The 10,479-nt window shown below is 28.5% G+C and overlaps 1 long non-coding RNA gene across 1 annotated transcript; it reads right to left on the bottom strand.

Annotated features, from left to right (window-relative positions):
- Positions 1 to 8,536: 8,536 nt before the first annotated feature.
- On the bottom strand, positions 8,537 to 9,416 carry LOC115717336 (uncharacterized). The gene is made up of 3 exons (XR_009685964.1): positions 9,252 to 9,416; positions 9,146 to 9,158; positions 8,537 to 8,903 (listed from the first exon to the last, which is right to left on the bottom strand). It is a non-coding gene; the product is annotated as an uncharacterized LOC115717336 (long non-coding RNA).
- Positions 9,417 to 10,479: the final 1,063 nt, after the last annotated feature.

Raw genomic sequence — 10,479 nt, 5'->3', positions numbered from 1 at the left:
TATTTCATGGATTTAACTTCCGATTTTTTGTGTAGTTTTGTATTTAGACATTTACTATTCATAATTCAATTCTAAATATCATAATTAAATTAATTAATTTTTTTTAAATTAATTCATGATATTAGTGTAATTTGAATTTGAAAATAGTAAATATCTATCTTTTTTGCTTAATTATCTATCTTATTTTTAAAATTTGATTATATCTTATCTTATTTTTAAATTTAAGGTTAGATTTTAAATTTTAAATTAAATATTTTTCTTTAAATAATTTGACCTTATTTAAATTTAAAATAAGATAACTATAATCATGTAATTTTAAATAGAAGTAAGATATTTTGCTAACTTTTAAATTTTGTTATTTTATTTATTTAAATTAAATCATAAAATCTGAAAAAGATATTTATTTATCTTTTTTATTTTTATTGAATATTTAATTTATAAAATAACATTAAATTTTAAAAGTAGTTAGCGAATTTTGAAATGATATTTAGGTTAGTTGAAACCTAAATTTTCAAAATTGTAGGTTTAATTTTAAATATTATTTTTTTTATAAATTTCGAAAATATATAAATATTTTTTTTTAAAATTCGAAAATTAAATATTATTTTTTTATTTAATTATTTTTCGAAATTTCATTATTTAAAATTAAATAAATCCTACATCCAACTATCCAGCTCACCTTGTTCCAGGAGTATGTGTTTTAGCTTGTTTGTAAGTTTTAAAACCTATTATTGCTTGATTACAAATAGCCATGGTTAACTTGTTGACAGGTCGAATGATCTCATTTTAACTCATGGTTCCCTTGGTCTCAAGTAAATAATTTGTAACAGGTAATTTTCACAATCTTCTTTCATCTGTGTATGACCTAGCAACATGATAGGATCCATCCAAATTGTGTGCCTGTGTGAGCCTATATGTTTATTTTATTGTATAGATGCATATAGGTTGTTGTTGCTAAATAAAATATCATAGTTTTTGATAGATTTTATTTAGGCCCATTTAGTTTTGGGCCTATTCAATTCATAACAGTTGTTAATTTTAAGGTTAAATTCCTCTCTTTCGGGCCTTGTGTGAGAGTTGGGAGCTATAGTAGTGGGTACGACATACTGAACCCAGCACCCCCTCACATGAACTACCCCAATTGTGAAGGTCCATTTGCCTGATTTGGATAACTGTACTAGGTTAATTAAATTAGTTTAACCTAATAAATTTGATTAGCAACATAATTAATTTCATTTATTTTGAAATTAATTTAAGAAAAACATAGTTTAAAGAATTTTATTCTAAGCTAAACTATATGTATTTTCTTGTATTTAATTAAATATAGAATTATAACCATCTAGATTCTTTCTGAAGCTTAATTTAAATTTTTCATTAAATATTCCTATTTAAGTTGAATATTAGTTATCTCTAACTAATCAACTTAAATCTGAATATCTTTTGAATTTCAAATTTCAAAATTAAGTTGAGGAATTTTAGGAATTGGTTATTAAGATTCTTTAGATATTTTTTAAGTTGATATTTTTTCAAATATTAACTTAAAATGGAATATTTTCAAATTAAGTGGTTACAACTTAATTTTTGATATTTAGTTAAATTTAAATTTGAAAATATTTAAGTTCTAGATTTTTTCTAATACAACTTAAATTAGATATTTTTTCAAATTTTGTAAAAGATACTTAGTCAAATAAGATATTATCTAGATAGTTATTTCTAATATTTAATAGGAAAATATACATTGTGAAATTAATTATTTAAATAATTAATTTTGGTACAATTTATTTTAAGTATATTTTTTCCTAGTATTAAACTAGAGATTAATAATTAAGCCTTCTCTACACTTAATTATTTATTTCTTGAATTTAATACATTTAATTAAATTGAAAATTAAATATCTAAGTTGATTTTCATCATGATACTTAAATATTTCTTTTTCATGACACTTAATTAAATAGAAAATTATTTTTAGTTAAAATTTATTTTTTCAACTAAATTTAAATAATTTTCAAAATATATTTTTTCTTTATTTTATTAATCAATTTTCTAAATTGCATTTAATAATGCAAGATGATTTTGAATTTATCTTGAAAAATAGATTAAGTTGTAAATTAATTATTTATTTTAATTAATTCTTGGACCAACTTAAATCAATAATTTTTTTCATTTATTGATTAATTTAAAATAAATGAATTAAAGTATATTATTATTAGTAATTGAATTAAGTAGTCAAAGGAAAATCTAGATAGATGATATTTTTGCTTGAAGTATTTTTCTAAGTAATTATTATTTAAGTATTTTGAAAATATAAAGTTTTTATACTTTCTTTTTCAAAATACAATAAATATATTCTCATGAAAATTTATTTTGAGTTGCAAATTAATTTAAATTAATACAACTTAAATAATTTTCTTAATATTTATATATTAAAATTACTACTGAGATGGAAATAATTCAATTTATTTCAATCACCATCAAAGTATAATTTTATAAATATTAAATTAAAATCTAATTTAGAATTTTAATTCTAAATTCGATATTTAATGAATATATTTTATTATAAATAATAATGAAAATACATTTTAAAGAATGAGCTTTATTATTAAGATATTCGATCTCCATTGTTGGTTTTACATAGCGTTTGTTTTAGTGAGTAATCCTCCCTAATGGAGGAACGTTCATTAGCAAGTTCGCACCGTTTAATCTCAAAAGATAAGTAGCTTTGTAAGTGTTTTATATGGTATGGATCACCCTAATGGTGGCGACCATATTTGACTTACAAAATATGAAACAACGGTAGAAGCTCATAAGATAGAATTGCCTTGACTCTCGCCTAAACGGGACAACGATGAATTCCAATCTTGATCGAATAAAAGGTTGCTAGAATGTTTAACATTTTAGATGAGCTGACAACTCTATTCAATGGATGGTAGCTTTGACTCTCGCCTAAACGGGAAACTGATATCAGTTTGTTGAAAACCTTGGAAATTTTTTAGGATTGTATGTTTTAGTATTTTCACTTGTCATTCCTACTTGCTATATGTTTAATAATTTCTGAATTGTGTATGAATTTATATTGAACCATGTTATTTTCTGTTATTAAGTTGTAGTTTAATTTCGAATCTTCATTGTTGGTCTAACTTGGTTTGTTTATCTAATGAGATAAATCCCTAGTGGATTTTCACCATTAGACATACATAATAGTGTTAGATCTCGAAAGATAAATATTGTATATGCAACATCTAGCTGTTCATCAATTGATGACACCTTAGACTAGTATTTTTACAATATGAAACAAGAAGATTGTATAAATAAGATTACTTTGACTCTCGCTAATCGAAGCATCGTTGGATTCTTATTTATAAACGAAATTATCCTAATTCCTCTTAGCTTATTCATTTCGAATTAGCTCAATAACATATCATTGGATGAATGGTCTATATATCATTTCATGTCATTTTATTTTTTCTCTTCAGAAAATAAATGACGCATATGATTATAATCCCGAAATTCTATTCCACAATGATATAAATCCTCAATCTTAGATATTTCCTACTTGTATGGGCAAATCTGACTTAGAGTTTAAATTAGTAGTGGTGGTCCAAGAAGAATTACTCATTATATTTGGTATAAATTTAAGTCTTTGACTTTAATTTTAGATTCCAAACAAAAATTTTCTTATATTTCTAATTCCAGGATACAATACAGTTACACTTTCACAAGTGTTTAATAACCAATTTCTATCATTGGTTTCAAACTGCATGGAATATGAGTTTAATATTCTGTGACCAGGATCCACTTGGACTATTCTATGGACTCGTTGAAGTAACTAAACCTAAGTCATCAAAAGACACAACCACACTTTTTTAATCTATGGCATTTGTATCTTGTTCATAGTGGTTTTGACAAGATCAATCTCTGCAAAGAGTTAATATGCCTATATCCACTGAAAGTTGTTCATTTCATTTGCAGATGGATGTACATTCAGGGGTGGATATGAGTTTTTCGTTGTATTCTTAAAACAATAACTCTAGATTATACCTTATGCAAAGAAATTTGAAATATTTGAAAAATTTCATAAATTTCTAGGAATGGTTAAAACCATTAAGGTAAGTGGTTAAAGATCTTGCGAACTGATAGGGGTGGAGAAATAGTTAGTAGATATGCAGTTCAAAGATCATTAAATTGATTTTTGAATTATATCCAAACTTACCTCCCTAGAAATTTCAATTTTCATATTGATGATTAATTACTAGTCGTTGCCTAAGACCTTCTATGGTAATACAATTTCAGAATGATGTAATGGTTGTATACTTAATGTAAATCATTACTAGATTCATGGATGACCTAATCAAAATCTTTAGAAAAGCTAGAACTGTTAACCATGGTTTGCATGTTTGTTAGCTATTCTAAGTGATTAGGGGTGGACCATCCCATAGTCAATAGATAAGAAAGTGTTTGTTTAAACAAATATTACTTTTCTAAGAAAATGACTAAGTCTGAAAATAAAGTAGCAAATAAAGGAGATATTTATTTCTTGATTCCAAAAGTGTTCTATCATCTTATTTGACATATGATGATCCCACTGCCTCTGTTGTCTTGTCACAACGAAAGAGGTTAATACCATTTAGTTTCCTTAGACATAATTCACGGTACCTTGTCGTAGTGGGAGAGTTTCTAGGAACTCACCTTCTTATGACTTGGAAGACACTAGTGATTAAAATCCTTTGTGAGTTTAAACAAGTAATGGATTGTCAAGATAAGAAACTAAGAAGAAAAGCCAAGAGAACTATGGTTTAATCCATTCACATGGAGTAACCTAAATTTTTCTATTACAAGGACATAAAAGGAAATATTGTTAATAAGTCTATTCAATGGACTTAACAATACTTCCTATTCCTAGTATTATAGGTTTGAGTTTATCTAAACCTATGGCTTATGGTATATCTGGTAATTACTTACTCTAATGCAAGCAACTTACTAATGGCAATCTATAGAAGCTTCTCGACTTCTAGGCATAGATTTTATTAATCTAAGGAAAAGTCTCAACTATTCCAGAAAAGATAAAGTCATGAAAGAATTTCTTAAATCAACAGTGAGAGGTCTCAGATATGCTTTAGTATGCCTTAGACCAGACACCTGCTGTTGAGTGGGAGTAATGAGTAGGTATCAGATTAATCCAGGAGAAGAACATTGGAAGACAATCAAGTAAATCTTAAGATTAAGAAGAGGAACTATATGTTAGTCTATAAGGGTGTGTTTAAAACTCTTAGACTACACCACATCAGATTTTGAAATTTGCCTTTGTGCTAGAAAATCTTTCTGATAAGATGGTGATTACTCTTGGGGTGGAATAGTGATTTTGGAGAAGTGTAAAAACCTATCTGAAGTCTCTAGGTCTACCAGAAAGGGACTGAATGTTAAAGTTGCAGGAAAGGTACTTATTCAGTCTATGGAAAGTTCTATACATTTTTGGCACCATTCCAAATTGCCTTAACTACTAGTGTTATTTCCTGATTAACCAAAAGTAGTTGCCAAAGGTATAGAATCCAGTATCCCAAAAAGAATAGACATATAGAGAGGAATTTCACATTATCAATGATTTTGTGATTAAGGAAGCGTAATGGTGGAGAAAAGGTTGTGTTTAATTCAACCTTTCAGATCCTATTACGAGGAGTTTACTACTACTACACTTGATTTGTATATCAAGGTGTTGAGATTATTTAAAATGCACTTTTTTTATATTAGTGCAAGTGGGAGTTTGTTGGGTTTTATGCCCTAAATAAAACTCCATTTAAAAGTAATCCATCAATAAAGAAACATAAGTATTTTTCATTAATTTGTGTATGTTTTGGTTCATGTTATCAATTGCTTGTCTATTTTATTTAAAAATTCATCTGAAACCCTTTTCACATACTATTGTGCTGTCAACACTTTGGAAAGTAAACATGACTATGTGCATAAAGTTTCCTAGATTTATCAGACACAGGGTTTTACTCATATGATAATCTACAACAGAGTTTACTTGCATTTGGAGAAATGCTATGTTCTTTCCAGAGCATTGGTTAAAGTAAAGCTCAGGTTGGATGCATGGAGTATGCATCGGAAGGCACCGATATTGAACTTTGACTTAGATTTATTAAACTTACCGTAATATCTATTCAAGTCAATATCGCCTAGTTGATCCTAGATCAAATGATCTTAATCCTGTTATGATTAGGCTCAATCTCAAGAGGCTATTCGTGTTCTTTGATTTGTTAGTTAAGCCCACTTTTGGGTCAGGGTGATACGTACATTTTGGGAACACGGTAGTGCAATTGAGTGGGAGCGCTAACATCAACATAGAATCTATAGCTTCTATCTGGCGAATAGTAAGTAAAGGATGATCTCCTTCGAGCTTGACCAAACGAAAATAAATGGTGGAGTACTCATTTCACATAAGCTAAAATATCATTTATACGAGGTTAAGTGTTTTAAGGATAAAATACATACACTACTAGAAAATTGGGTTTTAGTGACACTCCACACGTGTCACTGAAATCTTTTAGTGACACTTCAACACGTGTCACTAATAAGGTTGACTGGAAAGGCAGTTTTTAGTGACACTCCACACGTGTCACTGAAACCTATTGCACTCGTTTTTTGCGCGTCACTATAGGGATATAGTGTCAGGTTTTGCCAGACTAAAAAGGTAACAGCCACACACAAGGAGTGTCACTATATCCTATTTTTCTTATTTTTTTCTTTTTTATTAATATTTTTTGAGTTATAGTGACACACCAAAAGTGCCACTATATTAAATATTTATTTAAAAAAATAAAATAATTAATTATTTTAATTCAAATATATATTATAAATAATAATTTATATTAATTATATACAAATACAATTAAATATAACAATAATAATTTTAATTGACTAAATGTAAAATTTATAAATTAGACCATTATAATAATTCACATCAACAAAATTAATAAATATTATATACTAGTTCATTATACTAATAAATCCATAACTATAAAATTATATAATAACTATTAGTCTATTAAAACAAAAAAACAACTAACATCGGTAAGTTTGAATAACTGATAACATCTCACTTGGGCTATTAAAACAAAAAACAACTAATGTCAGTAAATTTGAATAACCGATAACATCTCACTTGCCCAATGCTCTTTCACTTCATCAATTTCTTCTTCTGTATACTTTGCATCACTTAACAACAAAATTTAAAGATAAATAATATATTAATTAAGGTTATCATCATATGCATTCTTAATAATAATAATAATAATAATAATAATAATAATGTATGACAACTACTACAAAAAGGTGTGAAAACACTTGGCAACACCACTACTATATTAAATATAACTATGTGTCTAAATATAAATGTTGCATAATTTCATGCAATGCAAGTATAAGTTTATCTTTTATTTTATATAATGATTCTTTTTTAAATTACATCATCAAGAATCTTCGTTTTTTATGTTATAAAATATATTCTACAAATTTTGCTTTCTATATTTTTCTACTTTCATTTCTTCCTTTAATAATACTATCTGTTTCTAAGAAAATAGTGGGAACCTGGGACAAGGAGTACCTAAACAATCATTTTTTACCATATGAGAAACAATAAATTGTATATTTATATAAAAGAAGAAAAGATAGCAATCTAAATTAAAGTTAATGGTGCCAATCATAAATTAGCATCTTTCCTTCGCAAGTGAGGGCTCCCAATACATTTGGGAGGAGGTCACTCATGGATACGTGACCTTTGCCTCTTTCAAAAAATAAAAAATCACAAATTAACATCAATAAAAGATTCAAATAGCCACACTATATTTCACTCTCTCCAAATGGACTTGAAAAACATTATTGTTTCTTTCTATCTATAAGGCCCAAAAGTAAGGAAATTATTGTGTGCTTTAACTTACAAATATTTTGTTAATCTCCGACAAGCAGTTAGGAGTAATGTTACTGTAAGGAATTAAAATTAAATAACATGTAGGGGAAGCATACATTTCCTTGCTTCAATTCGAAAAGTCTCTACTGACAGTTCCAACCAATTCCTAACAGAGGGCACAAATCCTTTAATTATCAACTCAAAGCCATTATGATGGCATTTAAAAATACTTTCTTAGCCATAAAAATGAAAATGCAATACCTAAATATAATAATTAAATACATCAATTATGCCTTAGTCAATTAAAAATATAAAAAGAAGATTAAAAGTGAATACGCTTCAATAGTAGATAATACACAAGAAACCTAATTCTAATAAATGAAGGTTCCCTGTATAACATTACCAAAAGAAAAAACTAAAACAGAATCATTCTAAGTAAACTCTTTCTCAATACATTGTTTTGTTATTAATTTCATCCACAGAACATCTCTTATACAATTTTAGTAACTCCATTGTTAGTTGCTCATCTTTCTCTTTTAACCATAACCATACTGTATTTTGACCAAAACCAAAGGCTTTCACAGTAAATAGTGGGAAAAAAAAAAACAACAACTAGGCAACTACCACATGATATATGAAATCATTCTCTATCTCTATAAAAATTCCAAGCAAATTCTAAGCACATTTTCAGTAGCTTACTCAAACAGGTCTCATTAAACAAGAAACACAGTTAAATTGAAAAGGTTCATTTCAATACTTCCATCATCCAACTCAATTAGCAGGATTCAATAGAATGAATAACGATAACCATAAATATTATACACATTTGTGTAAATTTGATTCAAGAATCAGTAAGAAATTACCTAACATTTTATAATCTATCTCGCACTGTGTTATACTTGATTAATAAAACAGATTCGGATCGTTAGGCTACTAGACATGGTGGTGTGTCGCTGGCCTGCTGCTACTGCCAGTGGAAAGGGTCGAAGCATATAGATAACTACAAAACAAAAAGAACCTACAAAATCAAAATTCAATAAAGAGACAACTCAACACTAAATTTGAAAATCTACATAGCATAAATAAAGTAAGATAGAATCATTATACTTCTTTTGGTCTGCAACATCATAGAAGCAACAATGAGCAAACCAAAATTTGATGCTCTGTTAAGACGAGAGAGAGAGAGAGAGAGAGAGAGAGAGAGAGAGAGAGAGAGAGAGAGAGAGAGAGAGAACTACGTACCGAGAAAAATAATCTGAAATGGAAAAAAAGCAACCCAAAAGTTTTTATCATATATTAATCTGAAATGAAAAAAAAAATAAACGAAAATGAAATAAAAACTTCTTACCTAAGATGCGTCCGTTTGCTGCGCCTAAGGAGGAGCACCGGTCTCCGCCTGAGAGGGAGGACCTCGCGCCGGCCTCAGATGGGGAAAATTTTTGGGTCTCGTTGTCGTAACGCGCGAGAGATGAAGCAGTGGGGTGTGGGGACGTTTGTGGGGGAAGAGATGAATTACTAGGGCTGACATATATTTTATTTTATTTTTTTAAAATAAAATGGTATGGTGACGTGCCACGCGTGTGACCAAAGAGGTTTCCCCACGCTTTTTGCGCGTCACCAAAGAGGTTTCTCACGTGGCTTTAGTGACGCGCAAAAAGCGTGAGGAAACCTCTTTGGTCACACGCGTGGCACGTCACCATAGGCCTTTTTTTTTAATTTTTATAAAATTATATATTTTGGGTTTTAATTTTAGTGACACTCCATATTTTTAGTGACACACATTCCGCGTAATAAATACCGACATTTAGAGTCTAATGCTGTGTGTCACTAATAACCACTCTTAATTTTTTAGTGACACACACTTTTATGAGTGTCACTATATAGTGTCACTAAAGGCCTAATTTGTAGTAGTGATAGTAGGGTGTAACGGTAATCTAATCCCTTTACAGTGTAGATCATTCATATAGGGCATCATTGATCAAATTAGGATTATAACAATGGATAACTAATGATGTGTCTATATGGTGGAACATATAGAGCATTCTATATACTGAGAGTGCAATTCTAAGTTCTATGCGTGGATTGAACGAAGAATTAATAAGTTAGTGAATTTAGGTTATAAATTCTTGATCTGCTTATTGGAAGCTCGGTTATGTAGACCCATGGTCCCCCCACTAGTTGAGACAATATTGCTTGTAAGACTCATATAATTGGTTTTGATTAATCAATTATAATTCTCAAATTAGACTATGTCTATTTGTGAAATTTTCACTAAGTAAGGGCGAAATTGTAAAGAAAGAGTTTTAGGGGCATATTTGTTAATTATGATACTTTGTATGGTTCAATTAATAAATATGATAAATGACAATATTATTTAATAATTATTTATAGTTATTAAATAGTTAGAATTCGCATTTGAATGGTTGAATTTGAAAATTAGCGTTTTTGAGAAAATGAGATGCAGAAATGATAAAACTGCAAAATTGCAAATAGTGAGGCCCAAATCCATATTGTATAGGCCGACCACTTTTATAGGGATTTCATCTGATATTTTCATTATTTTAATGCCAAATAAT

The sequence above is a fragment of the Cannabis sativa genome, chromosome 2, assembly GCF_029168945.1.
Source record: "Cannabis sativa cultivar Pink pepper isolate KNU-18-1 chromosome 2, ASM2916894v1, whole genome shotgun sequence".
In the NCBI taxonomy this organism is placed as follows: domain Eukaryota; kingdom Viridiplantae; phylum Streptophyta; class Magnoliopsida; order Rosales; family Cannabaceae; genus Cannabis; species Cannabis sativa.
This window is presented reverse-complemented; position numbering and strand designations above follow the sequence as displayed.